Here is a 21,211-nt window from a genome sequence, read left to right as displayed (position 1 = left end):
GGCAGCACCATGTGCAGCCAGCTCCCTGGAGACACTTGAGCTCAGGGAACAGGGAGGAGCAGGGCACTGGAGTTCAGGGAGGAGGTGTGGGAACACCGTGCTTGAGAAATGCGCAGGCACCGCACGGAAATGCTCAGTTGAGGGCTGCTGGCTCAGTGCTGAAACAGCTCTCAGTGAGCAGGGGCTGCTTGTGCTGCCCTTCCCTTCAGAGTTCAGCATCTCTCCAGCTCCTCTTTGCCAGCTCTGCCTGGCATGGGGAGCAGAGATGCTGAAAAGCACTCATGAGCTAATTAAAGTGGTCACATCCTCGCCAGTAGCATTTCCCGCTTAGCCAAATTTCATCTAAAACTAATCTCCTAGTCAAGACAAATCTCTTCTCTGCAATCCTCTTATTATATTTACATACTGGAATCCAGGGATGGTTACTGAATTGGGCCATGGTGAAACTTGTGGGGATGGCTCCTGAAGTCCCTGGCACTGCTGGCTGGAGAGGGTACAAGGCACTAGTGACTCCTGCATTCCCTAAATCCCTGTCTTCCCTGAAGGGGTCTGAGAAGTGGAGTAACTGGAGCTTAAAGTAGTTTTGAGCTGACGATCTGACTGTTCCTCCTGGTACATGAAAAATACCAGCTAAGGAAAAAACGCCCTGTGGTTGGATTCGACACAGATGCATGATGATCAGTGAACATTATCTTGTTAATCAGATCTTGCCTAACTTTAATTGCCAGTGCTGTTACTGACTGCTGTCAAGCCCATGATGGAGACAGAACATGACTTGGCTTTGAGAAATAACAACTTTTGGTTATTAATTATTGCTGCTGGTCACGTGCAGTCATTAATAATCTCCTGGGATGTCTGGCTGAAGCGGGAGGGAGAAGGTATGAGCCCCTTGTCCTGGCTGGGCTCCAGCTTTGGCTGTGCTGCTTGGCCAGACAAAATTCTTACTGGGCAGTCAGCCATCCATCGTGGAGTGCTACGGTGAGAGCAGCCAGCCTCAGGTTGTGCCAGGGGAGGTTTAGGTTAGATATTGGGAAAAATTTCTTCGTGGAGAGGGTTGTCAAGCCCTGGAACAGGCTGTTCAGGTAGAGTCACCATGCTTGGAGGGATTTAAAAGTAGTGTAGATGTGGCGTTTGGGGACATGGCCAGTGGTGGGCTTGGCAGTGCTTGGGGAATGGTTGTATTTGATGATCTGAGAGGGCTTTCCCAAACGAAACAACTCCTTGTTCCTCCCTTCTTTCTGGCAGGGGGAGGGCAGGGTAATGTGTGGTCTGAAACATCTGTTGCAGTTCATAAAACCAATGTGTTATAGGGGAGAGAAATATTTCTGTCTGCCAAAGGTGTAGTAAAGCAGGTGACCATTGCTGCTGACAGGGGAGGGAAGAGATTGGCATAGCCAAAATGGGAATGACCTCACCCCTTACCATGTGAATACCTCAGCCCCACCTAAACCCGCTCTTGGACACATCCCAAGTTGCCCTCAGGTGCTTTGCTGGAAAGCAGCAATATCCCAGTGCTGACTCATGGACTGGGGATTGGGAATGCCACATCCTGGCACTCAAACCCCCAGCGCTACTTCTACTTTTCATTCCTTCTGATACCACTTTGGGACTCACCACCCTGGGCCATGGAGCTTTAGCACAGAAGGATGGTCAAGAAGGTTTTTTCCCAAGCTTTGTATCTGAGGTTGGAAATAGGGCACCAGTGAAGGGGGTAACTTGTATTTTCATTTTTTCAGTTAAAAAAATATTATTTAAAAGAAACCCACATAAATCAACTGAAATCAGAAACAAACCTCTGCATAGAGGGTAAAATGAAGCATTTTGATTCACCTTGAAATAAATTTGTTGTCTTCCAGAGCATTGGTTTTGGGGTGTGATTTTTTGCACCGCTCTGCTAATGAGGTCCTGAGGTCTGAAGAATTGGTACTGTATTGACACCTCACTCCCTTTTTGTGTCTGATCCAAGCTCTGCAGAAGTCAGTGGAAAATAATGAATTTAACGGGAATCAAAACGAGCCTCTAATTTGTGTTTTGTTTGGGCCTGGCTGAAAGATGTGGGGATCCTTTAGGACACGTTATGAACAGTGCCGTCTTCTTCCTTCTCTGATGTCTCTTCTTGGGCAGCTCTCAAACAACACCAATTTATTCAGATGGACTGCTCAGGGCTGAAAGTTCTGTCTATTTATTACCAGGATGTTTTCCTCTTTAGACATGCTCTGCTTTTGATGAGGTCTGTAAGGAATGCTACCTTTGCCAATGTGGTGATGTTTCATGGAGTAGCCAAGGAGCAGCAGGACAGGATGTGTGGGGCATGCCCAGCCACTGCCCTGGAGGGATGTCTGCTGAGATAAGAGATTTTGCAATCTCCCAGCAGGACTCCCTGGAAAGGCAACTACTTTCGGGTCATGGCGAGGAAAGGTAGACCCACAATCCTTTGGGAGACACTATGCAAATCATTCTGTAACCCATTGGTCTGTCCCAGCCCCTCTGTAATCCATTGGTCCCCTACTGATCCCCTGTATCCCTATAAAGGCAAGCTCCCTCGGACCCCTCAACAGAGAGAGCCCGTCCCTGGCTTCCCCCTTTGCCGGAGGGAACCCATAATAAAGCTACCTTCGTGCGGAACCAGCCACACGGGCCTTCTCGTCTCTCTCTCTGGTCTGGCTTGGCCTGGAGGCTGCCCTGCAGAGCTGAGCTGGAATCACGAGCTGATATCACTAAAGAGCTGACAGTCTTTGCAAGGGCCCCTCTGCCAGCAGCTGAGAGGAAGACACCGGACCTCAGGAAGGCGATTCCTTTCGGGACCATCTCCCCGGACCGGTCATCTCTTCCTGGGTCACGGCCACAGACCCCACCACCAGCTGTAATAACGATGTATGCTGCCTCCTTGGCTGCCTATGCCATCCAGGAGAAGAAATCCTTCCACTGGGAGAGGTGTCCCTGCACCACCAGGTGCGTGTGTTGCTTGTTTACACACTCACTTATCTTATTAGCAGTAAGAAATGAGCCTTTTGGCAAATCACCAGAGACTGAAGAACTGCTCCCTGCCAGGCCGGAGGCTGAAAAATGTTTTAAACCAAGTCCTGATCTTGAACTTACCCTGCTGTGCTCACTTGGGAGCAGCTTGTGAGACAAACACCTTATTTACCACCTGCAGATGAGTTGCAGAGGTACCCCTTTGGATATCTCCAAAGAGGGATTAGACATGTCCTGGCTTTCTACCTGTGTTTAAATGGACTTGGATCATGCAATTTGCAAAACACCCCTTAGAAAGTAGTAACATATTACTGGCATAGGGAGCAATTGTATGTCTAAGTGTGTTTTTCTTAGGTACAGTTACCTTCACACTCCTCAGTGTATCCATAAAGGACACCCTGGGTCTCACAGAGTGGGATGGAGAAGGGAGAACATGGACAACTTCTTTTTTTTCCTATAGGATCAAGTTCAGGAAGGTCTGAGTTGTCTTCTTTCCTGACTAAAAGCATCCAGCTGCTGCCACGATATTACTATCAGAGCCTCTGTTCTAGGCAAGGGAAACAACCAATATCCCAGCAACTCCCTTCCCTCTCCCTAAGTTGTAGATGTTGTGTCTGCCCCATCCCTGGAAGTGTTCAAGGCCAAGCTGGATGGGGCTTTGAGGAACTTGGTGTAGTGGAAGGTGGAATTAGATGATTTTTAGAGTCCCTTCCAATCCAAACCATTCTGTGATTCCAAGACACGTAGCTCGGGGTTATCCCTCGCCCGCTGAAGATGTGGTATATTTGTGAATGGACTTGTGTATCAGACTTTAAGGATGATGGGGCTAATTTGCTGTATGTTGCACTTTTATTTTCCCTATCCTTTGGTTTCCCAAGGAGTGTTCCTGCCACGCTGGAGTCCTACATTTGCTGTGAGCAGCCGCAGTCAACCCCGTCTTGCCCCATGCGGTGCCCGCGAATGGAAGGAGCGGATCACGGACATTCTGAGTGCAGCTCCCAGCTTGTGCAGCAAATACACGAGACAGAGGGTCGGCCTCATGGATCTGAATGTCCACTCCTGACCTAAACCTCAGGCTGGGCTGTGAAACCAGCTGAGACTTGTTCCTATAGCACTTCAGGCTTGGAAATCAAAGTGAGCTCCAGGGAGAACACGGACAGCGTTTGAAGAGTCAGGAGGAGCTGGTGGATCTGATTAGCCTGACATGCCAGCAGGGGAAAGCGTGGGATCCCTCCATCCCTTAACATGCCCCTCTCCAGCCCTGGCTCTAATCACAGCTGCCTTGATTTGTGCCAGGAGAAGGGCAAGGAGGAACTGATGGGCTGGATTTTTCCCCCCGCCGACTCTCTGCAGAGAGGCGCTGCCACTGTAGGTCTGAGAGATCAAGAGCTTTCCCCAGAGCCAGGCTTTGGAGGCATCGTAGCCCTGAGCAGCTCAATCCTTTCCCTCTTCCCTTTTCTATTTTCATTTCGTCATCATGTTCAGGACTGAGTGGTAACAAGCAAGTCCCCAAATAACCTGGTCTCCAGCAGAAGCCTCACTTTTCCACTGTGAGGAAAACCTGTTTCTAGCATAGTTCATCCCCATGTGTGTCCTGCATGACCCCATAGGAGCTGTGGGCTCTTTGTAGGGGTCTGGGACAAGACCCAAAGCAAAGCAAACATGTCTGAATTCACTCCATGGGGTTCACAGTCCCACAAACCAAAAGGTTGAAAAATACCTGACTTGGAGTCCCGAGTGCAGTAAAAAGCCTTGGGAATACACAGTCAGTGATTTGTGTGAGGGAGGATTTCACTGAGCAATAAGGATTCAGACAAACTTGCAGAAGTGGAAGTGCAGCTTAATAGCAGAGCTGGGTTCATTTGTCAAGCCTCTTCCTTGCTTCTGTACTTAGGAGAGTGAAACAATAATTGGGAGCAAAGCTTAGGTTAATCTACACTGAGAACATGATATTCAGTAGCTTTATTAAAAGGGGTGGGGAGGGGGGAAGCATGGGGCTGCCTTGGCTCATTTTAATTTTCAGCTTCATCTTTGGTGCTCACAAGTGTTGGAAAATAACCCTGTGCTCCACTGACTGTGTGAGAAAGGAATCTCAGCTGGAGAAGATGGAGCAGTTACTCCCTTTCAGAGCAGCCTGCTAATTGTGAAAGTGCCATTAGACAGCTTGTGGAAGAAGGCTCTTAGGTGTGAAAACTGCTTTTCCCTGTGCAGGCTGGAAAGGTCAATGTGGCATTTACAAAGCCCTGGTGAGCATCATTGGCGTGAAACTTCCCTCTCTTCCCTTTCCAAATCCAGTTCCCTGCCAAGCTGTCCCTGAGCACTGTCACTTTCCTTCCCTCTGCAAGCCAGGAGAAACCTATCTTCTCCCTCTTGTTTGCTCCCACAGCTGGCTGTTTGTTCCAACATGGATCTTTACTGAACCCAGTGGTGTCTTTCCCATTGGTTTGATCCATATGATCCAGGAGGCTTTGCTGAGTCAGTGTTCACCAAGAGAGGGAATAAATGCCAGTGTCTTCCGAATCAGGTTGTTTTATTGAAAGAGAAGTGGAAGGGAATATATCAGAAGGGTGAGGAAGGCTGTGGGAGAGGGAGAACATCCCCTCCCCTTCCGCCCAGGTCTGGTCAGGCAGCACTTGCACCAAGCTGATAAAGGACTTCTCAGGTGTTAGGTTGTCCCTCGGACCCCTCAGAGGAATTGTAGAGCCATAACTCACAGCTGTTGTGGCGGGAATCTCCATATATACAAGCACCTGTCAGGCATTTATTCCTTATGTATTTTTACAGCAGCCTTTACAATAGGTAGAGAAAAGCTCCAGCTGCCTCTGGAGACCTTTTAATCACCAAGGGATGCCTTCAGCTAAAAGCCCTATGCCTGAGGTGATAAACACCCAGCCCATTGTTGGAGCCCTTTGGCTTGATGAGAGTTGCACGACTCATTCTATCTTTTGTGGAAAGGAGAAAACACAGCTCTCCATCCTCTGTGCCTGTGAAGAAAGCAGTTCTGGAATACAGGTGTGGCAGTGTCTTTCCTGAGTCAAGAAAATCATGGCAAGGAGTTATTTTTCATTTAAAGCACCTCTGGTGGGTACCTGGGTACCATGTTTGCCAGTTGGTGTGAGGGCAGGGCGTGGAGGAAGGCAGGCTGCCTGCAGTGATGTTGAGGGATCAGTTTTCCCTGCTGCACAGTTTGGGAGAATCCTTTTTCTTGTATCAGTACCAAAGGAATGGACAAGGGGCAGTCCACTGAGGATGGATGGTTGTGTTCTAGCAGTGCTGGTTCCCAGTGTGGATAGTGAGAAGGGATAAATTTCTTTGCGGGCTTTCAGAGGAGCCCTTTGCAGGTCTCCAAAACTGAAGCAGACCAAGTTCTACTTCAGCAGACACCCAGACTGCAGGGATTCTGATCTGCCTCCCTAAATAAAGCCCACTATCAGCCAAAACAAGAGAGTTACAGCAGTTTGCTCTAGATAAGTGGCTTAAGAGCCTAAAATTTTGCTTTCAGGGAAATGCAGGTCTCCTTACCAGGTTGCCTGGAAGTGTAGAGAACAGAAGTAGGAAGGAGATAAGCAAAGAACTTGGTGCTCTAAAAGCCAAATAACTGTCTCAGAGTTTCACAACTGGAAGATGATGTATGAACATGCAGAGAGATAAGGGAATGGGAGCTCCTGAGATGGTCTCATGCTATTTTAAAGGAGAAACAAACAAACAAACAAAACTGTTTGCTGGAGTCCCATATACACTGTACGAAAAAACATTCAGGTTTTTTGGATCTCTCTTCTGCGATTCCCACTTGCTGAAGAGAGAAAAGGGCTTTATGTTAGCAGAAGAGTTGGGCTTAATGTGACCAAGTGAAGTCACCTTAGTAAAGGCCTCCTTCTTGCCCAAGAGGGGCTTCCCATGTGAATTTTATTTCCCATTTTAATTGGAAATTGAGAAGAAATGGGATTCAATTTCCATTTACCAGCATTACTGCTCCTCACCTGGGTTTACAACTCATGTATTTTAGAACCTAAAACAAGCACTGCCATGCAGATAATAGTTTTGAAGTGTCAAGCAGCTTTGTGCAGGATCTTCTGGAATTCCAGATTGTTAATGGGCTCCAGCAGAATTCAAGTTCAAAGAAAGGGTCCAGCATGAGACTTTAAACAGAAGCTGAAAGCTAGCATCTGGCTTGGAGTATGCAAAGAGCAGGCTGCTGTGTGAGTGTGTTGGACTTGCTCTGTTTTTATTCCCATTTCCAATATTTCTGCTGATGAGCACAGCCTATGCAGGAGATGGGTTGGATGGACTTTGAGTGTGACACTGAGCTGCCACAGTGATGTCCCTTTGCTTGCACATCTGGTGACAGTGTTACCACCAAGGTGACAGCAGAGAAGGGTCCTGCACTGACCCTTTTCCCTAACATTCTTAGGAAACACAGGCAAGTTTTTCTTGTAAAGCCTCCTCCAGGTTTTTGTTCCTCCACGAGACACAGCCATAGCTCCTGGGAGCTTCCTTGCTCAACTAAGAGCCAGGCTAAATTCAGTGTTCCTGGGAAATGTCTCTTGATATATTTTACAGTTTAATATTTGTCCTCTGTGAAGCATCTTCCTTTCATGCTAAATGTGCACCTATTATATGCATGGCTTATTTTTAAATTCCTGGAGGAGGCTGGAGGCTCAGGCTGTCTGTAGCACAGAGGAATGCATCCCTCCAGCAGGAAGGCTCCCAACTTTATAGAACTCTCAGGCCTGTGAGCTGGATTTTCCCTGTGCCTCCTGGATTATTTGGCTAGAGGATGCATGTGCAGGCTTTTCCCAGGTACAGGCCATGAGCATTAGCCAGAAGAAAACATTCTGGAGGGGCAGTGTGTTGTTTTTCCATGTGCTGGGGAAAGCCTTTACCTCTGGATTTGGAGACGTGACTGCCTGCAGTCACTCTGTGGATTTAGGAATCCTACCCCACTGACAGTGATTGTTTTAACCAACTTGCCAGAGCTTGATTTTTCCTTTCTAAAGCTTGGCTTATTTGTCATTAGTTCTGGGGTCCTGCTAAAAGAAGAACAAACCTGAAAAACCAACAAGTCCTAGACTTTTACTCTGCTGGTATGAGTTTGGGATTGATTTAGGATTGGAGGCTGTAGGTGCCCCATCCCTGGAAGTGTTCAAGGCCAGGTTGGATGGAGCCCTGAGCAACTTGACCTAGTGAGTGGCATCCCTGCCCATGGCTGGAGGTTGGAACTGGATGATCCTTAAGGTCCCTTCCAACCCAAATACAGGTTGGAATAAAATCTGTGATTTTATTCAAAAATCTCTTCCAGTGCTCCTGAATTTCAGTGCAAGCTGTATTCTCACCTCCTTTGAAAACATAAATTCCTGTTTCCATGCTCCCACTTTTCTCTTGACAAGAATCTGACCATGCAGGAGATCAATCTCTTCTTCCCCTGTGGAAAAAGGATAGCCCAGAGAAAATTCCCAGGTGAAATAACAGGTACAAGGTCATGGTGGGAAACTCTTCTTACCCCGAGCTGCTCTGCAGTGGAGATCAGGACATCAATCGACCCAGGGGGTCCTACCAGGATCATTCCCACTGTAAACTAGTTCCAACCACGAGGGACTCGTGCGAAGGTTGCTCTCCCTCACTGCTCGTTTGGGGCTTGCAAGACAAATGTCAGATTTGAATGACTACACTGTGGGCAACCAGAGCAGAAAATCAATTAAAATACTAAGTAGCTTGGAAACAGGAGCTTTAATTACTCACAGACAGGTCTCTAAAGGGGAACAAAACCATCAGCCCGGAGTAAGGCCTCCTCTACCCTTGGGCTTTTTATTCCAGAGGTCTCAGGATGTCTCCATGGAGTGTTTTCCACGCATCCAGAGTAGGTGGCTGGATCTCTGTGCTGCTTGTTTGGGGGTGTGTGAGCTTTGTCACCCCAGGACATCGGTGGGGTGGGGGCTCCCTGCAGGTTGGGGGGGTCTGGTGGTGGCCAGGTGTTGCCAGCTGGGTTTGCAGCAAGGGATGAAGCTGCCTGGCAGGGTGTCCCCATGTCTGTGACTGGGATTGGGGCTTCCCATCCACAGTGAAGGTGGCTCAGCAATAATTTTGTTTATCAGTGGTTTGGGTCTGCAAGCCCGGGAGACAAATGATGCCCCAGCACATACAGACTTGCTGACAAAGTGATGGGCATTAGAGGGGAAAAAAAAAATCATACTTTTCTCAGGGAACACCAGGCTGCAGAGCCTGTTTATCCTGTCTGCCTGTTTATTTGCTTTCTGCTGACTTACTGTAATACATCCGATGTGGGCCTTCAGCGAGGGCAGGAACCACAGGGATTTCAGTGGCTCTTCAATGGCCCAGCTCCTCCTCCCGCTTCAAAGCAGCCCAGTGCCATTTGTGGGGCTGTTGCACAACCAAAGCAGTGTGGTAATAACACCCTGAGTGTGGAAAGTACAGAACAAAACACTGATGAAACTCTTGCAGGCTTTCCAGATGCCTGCCCACATCAATGTCCTGCTGGGAAGTACACAGAGTGAAATAAGGCTCAGTAGGGGCCAGCCAGGGAATGGGTTGAGCTTCTCCTCTCCTTTCCCAGCCCAGCGGAAGAGTCTCAGGACACAAGGTTGCTCTGCAGGATGTGCTGCTGGCTGCCAAGAAGAAGGAGGGAGCCTGGGTTTATTTTTATGTAACTTCGGGAAGGAAAGGCGAGACAAGCTTTGCTTTGTGCTCTGAATCAGAAGTTTGGACACACAAACTTTCAGCTCTTCTTCCTGCCACAAGCAATTCTGAGTCTTCCTGGGGGCTGCCGCCTGACTGTCATTCCCCCACCCTAAAAGGAGACAGGATGATTTAAACTCCTCATCTAGAGGAAAAATAACAATAATAATAAAAAAGGAATCTGCCTGGGAAGAACAGAGGAGGCTTCTGCTTGCCTGCAGGGAGGAAGACATTTAAAAATATTCCTTGTTGACAGAGAGATGAGCTATTGCAATCCCTGAGCAGCCAGGGTGGGGCAGAGCTAAGAGGCTGTGCTGGGCAGTGGAGGGGCTATTGGGGGTCTGCAAAAGGGGCTCCCACCAGTGACTGCTGCTTTTTGGTGCTCCTGGCCTGGATTGCAGCAAAACTTGTCATGGATAGCTCAGTGTATTTGCACCATGGTCCATTATTACAGCTGGTGATGAGGTCAGTGGCTCTGACCCAGGAAGAGGTGACCGGTCCGGGGAGATGGTCCTGAAAGGAATCACCTTCCTGAGGCCTGGTGTCTTCCCTCAGCTGCTGGCAGGAGGGCCCTTGCAGAGGCTGTCAGCTCTTTAGTGATTATCAACTCGTGATTCCAGCTCAGCTCTGCAGGGCAGCCGCCAGGCCAGACCAGACCAGAGAGAGACGAGAGGCCCGTGTGGCTGGTTCTGCACGAAGGTAGCTTTATTGTTGGTCCCCTCTGGCGAAGGGGAAAGCCAGGGACGAGAACTCTCTCTGACAGGGGCAGAGGCCTTAGCTTTTATAGGGATACAGGGGATGGGTGAAGACCAATGGTTAGAAAGGATCTGCATAGGGTCTCCTAACGGATTGTGGGTCTGTCTTTTCTCGATGTGACCAAAGAAGTGGTTGCCTTTCCAGGGAGTCCTGCTGGGCCATTGCGAAATCTCTTATCTCAGCAGAGATCCCTCCAGGGCAGGGGCTGGGCATACCCCACAGTCCATGGTTTCCAGGGAATGATGGAGCCAGCCTGGGGAAGCTGGAAGGAGCACACGCTCTAACATGGTGCTGGTCTTCAGAGTACTCCAGCAGCTGGAGCTGTCTCTTGCTCTGTGATGTTCTCTGCTTTTGCTTTTCCTTTCTAAAGAAACTTTCCAGGCTTGAGGGTGCAAAAAACATCCTGAAGGCAAGGAGTTGAACTCAGCCCGTGGCTTAGGAAGAGCAGTGAGACTCCATCACTGCAAATCTCTTCCTCCTGCTGAGGGGGAAAGGACTGAATGTGCCTTATGGAGCACTGGGATAGAGCTGGTGCTGGTCCAGGATAAGTGGGACATGACTGTTGGAGTGAGTCCAGAGGAGAGAGCCATGAAGGTGATTAGTGGGATGGAGCATCTAATGAGGAAAGGCTGAGAGAATTGGGATTGTTCAGCTTGGAGAGGAGAAAGCTCTGGGGTCACCTAATCGTGGCCTTTTAGAGACTTTTAGTACTTAAATGGGCTACAAAAGAGCTGGAGAGGGACTTTGGACCAGGCGGAATGGCTTCACACACACAAAGGGCAGGGTTAGACTGGATGTTAGTGTTGCTGCCTGTTCTGAGCTTCCCCTCCCCCTCCCAAAGACATGTGCTCCGAGCTCCTTTGTTCCAAGCGTGGGCAAAGCCAAATGTAACTCAGGCTCTTTAGCAGTGTCTGATTGGCCGGTCACCCCGGGTCCGCCCCCAGTCCTCCCCTTTCCCCTTCTCCTAATAAAAGATGGTCGAGGGGAGGCTACGCCCTCTCGCTCAGCTCAGCGACTTTCCTGCAAACGTCTCTGGTTGTCTGTCTCATTTGAAAGCTTCTAACTGCAGGGAATTGAGCGAGCAGGGAGCTATATTTCTCCCTCTTTGCTTCTGCTGATGGTATTTGCTCTGCAGCTGATTCAGGTACCAATTCTAGAGCTACTAAAGTGCTAGATCGCCCTTGCTACCTCTCAAGGCTGCTCGAGGCTTTCTAAGGCATTGAAATACAAGCGCTAGCCGGTATAAAGCTGAAAAGATACCTTCCACATTTGGCGCCCAACGTGCTATCTCTGAACTCCGGTTCTGAGAGACTTTAGGGTGTCCCGGCAGCTGTGTGTCTGCTGGAGTTAGCTCTGCACGTCCTGCTGTGCCAGCTCTGTGTGGCGAGGTGTTACTTTTTGTGTAACATCGAGCCCAGAGCCTCAGCCTGTACCCTCCCCCACGCCACGTGGCGAGGGAACGGCTGGAAAGCAGAAGACCCTTCTCGCGCATTTTTTTTTTCTCCGGACCTGCTTTCCTGTGATAAATCCAGAATTCTGGTGAGTATCTCCCTGCTGGTTTAGGGGCTCCTGTCTTAAGCTGGTGCCGGTGTAAACTTTCTCTCTTTTTTTCCTCATTTTTGGCGAGTAAGGGGTTGAGGTTTGGTGCTGCATTCATAATGGAATCTGAAGTTTCTGCACACCATAGAGAAATATACCACCAAGTTCAAAGTTACCTTTCTTTAACTGGGCATAAATACCCTAAAAATCTAGTTCAATCTTTTGTACAATGGCTTTTTCAGTACTTTCCTAATCTGACCTCCGAAGACATAAGATCTGCTGAATTTTGGGATAAGGTGGGGAGAAAACTCTCCTCTCTTAGGCGTGCAGGAGATGAAACAGTTGCAAAATTCTTTCCTCTCCTGTTACTAAGTTATACTCTGCCAGAGAAAAAGGCAGTACATGAAAAGCCACTGCAAAACCCCCCTGTTAATTCCCTTATACCCTCTTCCAATCCCTGTGTCCCTGATCCCTCTTCCCCTACGCTGGAAAACACAGCTAGAGCAGACTGCTTCTCAGCACAGGAGAGCTATCGTCCTCCTGGCTCACCCGTGTTTCCTCAGCACCCTGCCTTGGATGGGAATCCGGAGCCCATCCCAGGACCTTCCCAACCCCTCTTCTCCACTCCCTTTTCCCCAGTTTCTAGCCCTCATGTTTCAAGCGCGCGTAAAAACCCCTTCTCCCCTGATCTCTTTGTTCCCAGGGACGGCCATTGCCATGTGCTCGCAGCCCGGGAAAAAAACCCTCCCCCCAACCGCTTTTCTCCCAGTTTGTTTGTCTCCAGTAATGGCGGACGCAATGTTCCTTCCTCTCCAAACTACACCTCCCACAATCCCTTTCTCCGCCACCCCACAAATCCCTTCTTGTCCCCATCCTCTCCCACTCCTGTGTTACAACCTGACCCCGCCTCCGACCCCGTCCCCACAGCGTCGTGTTTCACCCCTCCCTCTGTTCCCGCCCACGGCTCAAGTACCGCTCCTGCCTCCCACAACCCCGCCCCCGACCCCTCCCCTCCGCCGGCCGTGTCCCCGCCTCCACTCCCCGCCCCTGCCCCTCCACTCCCCGCCCCTGCTTCCCATTGTCCCACCCCAGGTTCCCACAGTCCTGTGACTGCCCCTCTGAATCCGGGAACCCATGCCTACCAGGAAGTAACTCCAAATGCTTCTACTGCACTCTCTTGTACTAGCAATGGAGCTAACCCTGACTGGAAACCCCTTTCTTATTCTGATATTAAGGATTTGTGCAAGGCAATTAAGGAGTTTGGAATGCATAGTAATTATTTTAAGAGCCTTTTAAGTGCTACTTTTGCAACTCACTTACTTGTACCTCATGATTTACTTACTTTAATGCAAACTCTTCTCACACCTGGTGATTTTATGATGTGGAAAAAGCAATGGAAAATAATTTTATCTGATTTATTAAAAATTTTGTGGCAAACTCCAGATAATTACCTGGATTTTGAAAACAATTACATCACATTAGACCTTTTATCTGGTGACAATAATATGGCAAATCCTCAAAAACAAGCAATGCTTATCCCTCGTCCAGTTCTTACTGAAATCACACGTGCTGCTGAAAAGGCCTTAACATTATTACCATCTCAAACTCCTAATTCTCATTATACCATCATCAAGCAATTGCCAAATGAAAATATTATTCACTTTTATAACCGTTTGTACGAAGCTGTCTCTTCCCAGGTCCCTAAACCTGACCTCCAACAAGCACTCCAACTCGAACTTCTCCAAGTTAATACGAATGATGGTTGCAAACAAGTCATTCTCACTCTCCCGCTGTATCCTCCTCCTACTGTTGAATCCATCCTCGAAGTCTGTACGAAGAAGGTGCAACTGAACACAGCTGCTCCCTTTTTGAAAAAAGTGGGGATGGTTGGGGAGGTTGTAGAGAATGTTACGGGTACAGGAGAAACTCAATCGCGTAGTAACTTTATATGCTATCATTGTCAGAAAAAGGGACACGTAGCTCGCAATTGCAGAGCGATTATAACTGCTGATAAAAACTCTCCAAAGACTGTTTCCCCAGGTCAACAGCAGGGAAACTAGCGACTCAACGCGTCCTAACAGCTCCGCGTTCAGACATAAATAGGGCTGCAGACAAAGCAACTTGGACTTCTGGACTCAGGTTTAAGGTAACCTGTGATAAAGCACACCATTTCAACAACAACAAACAGACTGTAATACCCATCTCATTCCAGAATGTGGACCACATGCCAGAATTTACATACCTTTTTGTTATTGGGGACACTCGGGAAACACCTGCTGGGATAGAGGTTACACCCATACTCATGAAAATGGATCAGAACGGGTGTTCTAACCTAATTGTACAATGTATATATCCACCGTACTTTATGCCAAAGGGTCAAGTCATTGCACAGGCCTTTCCACTGCCCAAATACCTGCCCACAGATGGTCATATCCCAGCCATCTGTTGGACTGAGGTTTTGGGAAACGACAAACCTGTAATAGAATGTAAGCTCTGTTACAAATCACATAAAATCAGTATAATGGGAATGATAGGCACAGGTGCTGATGTGTCTGTCATTCCATTTGATAAGTGGCCTACGCAATGGGAATTGCAATCTCAGGGCATCATACAAGGGATTGGAGGTATCCAAATTGCAAAGCAGTCCAAACACACCATCCAAATTGAAGGTCCTGAAGGACAAATAGCGACACTTCATCCGTATGTCCTAGACACCAAATTCACCCTGTGGGGAAGGGATGCCATGTCTCAGTGGGGAACAAAAATTGATATCACCCCTAGACATCAAAATTTTCCCTTGCAGGCCACTGAAGCAGAGTGCCATCCACATAAATTAACTTGGAAAACAGATGAACCCGTGTGGGTTAACCAGTGGTCGCTAAAAAAAGAAAACTTAGAGGCACTCAAAACATTAGTAGCTGAACAATTGGCTAAAGGAAATATAGTTCCAACTAACAGCCCATGGAACACACCCGTGTTTGTAATACAAAAACCGGGAAAGAACAAATATAGGCTACTCCAAGATCTTAGAGAAGTTAATAAGGTTATTGAAGACATGGGACCCCTTCAACCAGGTATGCCATCACCTTCAATGCTCCCACAACATTGGCATTTAGCTGTTCCTGACATTAAAGATTGCTTCTTTCATATTCCACTCCACCCTGCAGATGCCCCCCGATTTGCATTTTCTGTACCATCTCTTAATCGTGAAACTCCCATGGAACGTTATCATTGGCTCGTGCTTCCCCAAGGTATGAAAAATTCCCCAACTCTCTGCCAAGAGTATATTGCTAAAATTCTATCTCCCATTCGTGCCAAAGCAGAGAAAGCCATCATCCTACATTACATGGATGATGTGCTGGTGTGTGCTCCCAATAATCAGTATCTCGAGCAGACACTTAACCTGGTGATTGAGGCCCTAGAGGCCAAGGGCTTTGAATTACAACCTGAAAAAATGCAGAGAACAAGCCCTTGGAAATACCTCGGACTCAAAATCACAGAAACCTCTATCATCCCAACACCTGTCACCATTAGTAATAACCCAAAAACACTAGAGGAAGTGCAACAGATCTGTTGGGACACTGGGACACTGAAGTATTTAAGGTCCTGGTTAGGACTCACCACAGAGGATGTAGCTCCTATTGCAAACCTAGTAAAAGGGGAAGGCGGTCCAGCATCCCCTAGATCCCTGACAGAAGAGGCAAGGCAGTCTCTCAAAAAGATACAAGAGCTCATTTCCACCAGACAAGCACACAGGTATCAGCCCTCCCTACCCTTTAAGCTTGTCATTCTAGGGAAGGTACCACGCTTTCATGGCCTCATATTTCAGTGGGACAAAGAGCAGAAGGAACCCCTCCTCATAATTGAATGGGTATTCCTTCCACTCCAACCTCCTAAAACCATCACACAGCCACAAGAACTAATGGCAAAAATTATCACGAAGGGTAGAGCAAGGCTCCGCATCCTGGCAGGATGTGACTTTGCATGCATCTACTTACCTGTAACAACTGATGCATTAGATCACCTACTCCAAAATAATACAAATTTACAATTTGCATTAGATAGTTACTCAGGCCAAATCTCAAATTATTATCCAAAACATGACATGTTTAATCTGCCATTCTCTTTCATCCCTCGAGAGATTCAAAGTAGAAAACCCCTCGATGCGATTACCGTTTTTACCGATGCCTCAGGAAAAAGTAAAAAGTCCGTGGTCACATGGAAAAATCCAAAGACGCAAAAGTGGGAATCTGACATCGAAGTAATCCAGGGATCACCACAAGTAGCTGAATTAGCAGCTGTTGTTAGAGCATTTGAGAGGTTCAAAGAACCCTTTAATTTGGTCACAGACTCAGCATATGTAGCTGGAGTAACTGTTAGAGCTGAGCATGCTCTCCTAAAAGAAATCTCAAACAAGAAAATTTATGATTTGCTCTCAAAATTAATTTATCTGGTTTCCCACAGAGAGCATCCCTATTTTGTCATGCATGTGAGGTCACATACAAACCTGCCAGGATTTATTGCAGAGGGTAATCGTAGAGCTGATGCTCTGGCTATGCCAGCAGACATAGTTCTATCAGCCGACTTACCAAAGCTCCCCCAAGTTTTTGAACAAGCAAAATTGAGCCATGCCATGTACCATCAAAATATTCCTGCTCTTATCCGCATGTTCCATCTGTCGCGGACACAGGCAAAAGCAATAGTGGCAACGTGTCCCAACTGCCAGAAGCTACAGCTTCCATCACTGGGCATGGGGGTCAATCCCAGAGGTATTAATAGCGGTGAAGTGTGGCAAATGGACGTCACACATTTCCCTGAATTTGGGAGATTAAAATACGTTCATGTTTCTATTGATACCTTCTCTGGTGCTATGTATGCCTCTGCACATGCAGGTGAAAAGGCTAAGGATGTTGAAAAACATCTTGTCCAAGCTTTTGCTGTGCTCGGTATACCTGAGGATATAAAAACTGATAATGGACCTGCCTACACCTCTCAGGAGTTTAAAAACTTTCGTCAGCAGTGGGGATTTCGACATGTTACAGGTATTCCTCACTCCCCAACTGGACAAGGCATTGTTGAACGTGCCCATCAAACCCTCAAGCGAATGCTGCTACAACAGTCAGGGACCACCAAACTCAACTCACCTGTCCTCAGACTCAGCAAAGCATTGTTTACCATAAACTTCCTGAATGGCGCCTTTGAGGATCCAAACCCTCCCATCTATCGTCATTTCCAGAACACCAGGAGACAGAAACTGCAGGAAAATCCAGAAGTCCTGATCCGGGACCCAGAGACTCAAAAAATCCAAGGACCATACAAACTTGTAACTTGGGGACGTGGGTATGCCAGTGTATCTACCCCTCAAGGACTGAGATGGATCCCAGGGAAGTGGGTAAAACCTTATGTCACTTCCTCAAAAGTTAAGGAGGTTAAAACTGCCTCCTGGAAGAGACGCCGTAAAAAGAATCCTGATTTTGCACCTTCATGTAAACCCCCTACTGCAGATTTTGATGTTAATCCCTTAAGTTAAGTTGCACTGTTTTGCACTCAGGTTTTGCACTGTATTTTGTAAATCTTCGTCCTGATACTCCATACCATAGATGTCCTGAATAAACCCCTGAGTTTTAACTGGGGAGCTAGTTTAAAGGCATCCTAGGTACTGTCGAGTTGTAGGGACGATAGATTCCAATTATATTTTGCACTGTTGTTTTGTTACTGTTCTATGCACTTTTAAGTTACTAAGAGTTACAACCCAGCTTTAAAGAAAAAAAAAATAGGGAATTGTTGCTGCCTGTTCTGAGCTTCCCCTCCCCCTCCCAAAGACATGTGCTCCGAGCTCCTTTGTTCCAAGTGCGGGCAAAGCCAAATGTAACTCAGACTCTTTAGCAGTGTCTGATTGGCCGGTCACCCCGGGTCCGCCCCCAGTCCTCCCCTTTCCCCTTCTCCTAATAAAAGATGGTCGAGGGGAGGCTACGCCCTCTCACTCAGCTCAGCGACTTTCCTGCAAACGTCTCTGGTTGTCTGTCTCATTTGAAAGCTTCTAACTGCAGGGAATTGAGCGAGCAGGGAGCTATATTTCTCCCTCTTTGCTTCTGCTGATGGTATTTGCTCTGCAGCTGATTCAGGTACCGATTCTAGAGCTACTAAAGTGCTAGATCACCCTTGCTACCTCTCAAGGCTGCTCGAGGCGTTCTAAGGCATTGAAATACAAGCGCTAGCCGGTATAAAGCTGAAAAGATACCTTCCACATGTTAGGAAGAAATTCTTCGCCATGGGGGTGGTGAGGCCCTGGCACAGGTTGCCCAGAGAAGCTGTGGCTGCCCCTGGATCCCTGGAAGTGTCCAAGGCCAGGCTGGATGAGGCTTGGAGCACCCTGGGCTAGTGGAAGGTGTCCCTGCCCATGGCAGGGGGAGTGGAACTGGATGATCTTTAAGGTTTCTTCCACCCCAAACCAGTCTGTGGTGATTTTATGACAGGATTCCCTTTGGAGTCTCTTCCATGTCCGCATCAGGGACTTGGGATGCGCAATACCCAGCACAACCCCTCGCTCCCGACTGCTGTGCCCAGCTCTCCCGCAGCTCAGACCTTTGGAGGGTGTTGTTTGGGCACTGAGCTGTGTGCCATAGCCTTGTCCCCAATCCAGGGTCAAAGCACTCCGGTTACTCCCAGTGCTGCAGGAGTGCCAGGGACACGGAGCCCATCAGAGCTGCGTGGCGTAAATGCCAGCAAACAATGCTTCCCATGTGCTGGAGCCAAGAGATGACATTGCAGAAACAGTCTAGGTCAAAATAAATTACTTTCTGGCATTCTGAGATTATCTAAACCCTTCTTTTCCTCAGGATGAAAGGGAACAAAGGCTCTTGCCTGCTCAGGAAAGAGCCTGGAATACCATTTTCTGCGAGCCATGAGAGCTTATTGGGGGTGAAGGTAAACAAAGAGATTTGGGGTTAATTTACTCCGGATGGGGAGGAGGGAAGCAGAAGCTGTTGGATTTTAAAGCCTGCCATTCTCACGTCAATACCAGCAGGTTGCTGGTGTGGTTGTCACAGGCTACAGTGTCTTTCCAGGGTATTGACTGGCAGCCCTGGGTGCTTTCTCTAATGGCACATTGATCTTCCTCGGATCCCTTCCAGCTCCACAGCTGCCCAGTGGATTAAAGTGGTGGCAGTGCTACCCTCTCACTTCTGACGGGGCTGGAGGGGGCTCTGACTCAGCCCTGGCTGCTGGGAGGGATTTTTTTTCCTGGAAGGAGCATCCTGTGGCCTTTTTCCACTCCCACATTTGCTGTGTTGCCCAGCTCACACTCCCAAGGCAGCTTCCTCTGCTCCTGCTGTCTCTCCAACAGCACCTGCCAGACCATCTTTGGAGACAGAGGATGATGGATGTTTCAGAGCTAGCAGGCTCTGAATCCACCAACGAATCCCCATTCTGGGTGAATACAGAGGTTGGCAGATGCTGGAAGCTGTTGGTACCTCTGATGGTGGCACTGGTGTTGCCCTTCTCTCTGCTGAGGTACAAAATCATACAGAAAAAGCAACTTACCAACCTAGATGTGGATTAAAAATAATTTGAAATTTTAAAGGGAATGACTCCTCTGGGACAGGTGGCAAAACTTTTCCAGAGTAGTGTTCTGAGCCTCCACAGCTGGGCATTTTCTCTGAAGTTTTGTAAAATCCTCATTTTTTTCATAGAATCATAGAATGGTTTGGGTTGGGAAGTGACCTTAAAGATCATCTCATCACAATCCCCATGCCTTGTGCAGGGATTCATGCCTCTGGCTGCTGCAGCCAGGTGACAGAAAAGATTCGTAGGCTTTGTTGTAACACAGAGAAGTTTGCTCTGCTGGGTTTGGAAAGTGGAGAGACATCTAGAGAGAAAACCAGATTTTTAAAAAATTCTTAAGGGTTTGGAATGATGACAATTAGTCATAGTGGAAGCCTTTTTTTCAAAAAGCACGTTAGTTCCATGTTACTGCAGTCCACGGAGAACCACAGCATGAAGGGAGAATTCCTTATTCCTTGCTGTTGCAGTGGGGATCCTGCAACACGCATATATCAAACCAGGAGTCCCGTGGAAAGGAAATATATATGGACAGACAGATTCTTGATAGCTGTTTCAGAGATGTTTATTTCTCCAGCCGCATGGCCGGGGCTCTGCCGAGGAACTGTTCCAGTCACGGGACCAAGGGTCCTTCTGCCCGCGCAGGGAACACAAACCAACCAATGGGAACGAGGCTGAGCAGGGGCAGGGAAACCCCGTGTCTGTGCCCTCAGGGCCCCTCTCCCAGGGCTACATGGCAGGGGGAGGGACCCCAACACCTCACCCGTTTTATTTTAATAAAAGGAGAATGAAAACAACTGGATAAACATAACAAGAACAGTTTCAAAACAAAACAAGCCACCCTCCTGAGTCTTTAAATGTCCAATCAGATTCTGTGGAACATCTTAGGGCTGACAGAAGGGAGACAGAAATCTCTGAGCATGCTTTGTGGGGAAACTGAGGCAGGAGAGGGTTTAACTTCTTCCCTCCCCCTTTTCATCCCCCACTCGGCATTGGAAAGGGATTTTTGGGGAAACAATTGGCAAAACCATGGTTTTGTGAGGGAAACCATGGATGAAAAAACGGATTGGGAATACACTGGGGGTAATAAGACGTAGGGTAAAAGGGAAAGGTGGGATTAGGAAAGGGAGACTGTAGGGAGGGCTTACAATGGAGATATTGTCTAACATGACTACGATTTTTAGCATATATACTGCCTTTCACAGGAACACCATCAGGCCCAGTGACCTGCGATGCTTGTAACCCTTTTCTACCTCGTATAATTTTGAATTCCACCACCTCTCCATCTCCCAAGCTTGGGATGCATTTTGCAGGGTTATTCTTTTTAATAGCAGTTCTATGCACGAATATGTCTTGCTGGTTGTCACACCTTGTTATAAAACCATAATTTTGCTTAACATTATACCATTTTACTATCCCTAAGATCTTAGGTACTGTGATCTTTTCCTTTTTCCGAGTGGCTGCTGTTTTCTGTCTCGCTGCGTCTTTGGTCTCTCTTTCGGTCGCTCCCGTGTTGGAATTGTCGGGGCTGCTCGTGCCTGCGCGCTCTTCCCGGGGTTGCATTCGGGGCTGCGCGGACCGGGCCGGGCCGCGCCGCTCAGTTCTCCGTGCGTCGCCTCCTCTGGTCGCAGCTTCGCTGCCGATGCCGGGCGCTGTACCCACGTCTCGGCCGGGCCCCCGAGCGACG

This window comes from Corvus hawaiiensis, chromosome 8 (assembly GCF_020740725.1).
Source record: "Corvus hawaiiensis isolate bCorHaw1 chromosome 8, bCorHaw1.pri.cur, whole genome shotgun sequence".
In the NCBI taxonomy this organism is placed as follows: Eukaryota; Metazoa; Chordata; class Aves; order Passeriformes; family Corvidae; genus Corvus; species Corvus hawaiiensis.
The sequence above is the reverse complement of the archived record's forward strand: the minus strand, read 5'-3'. Positions refer to the sequence as shown.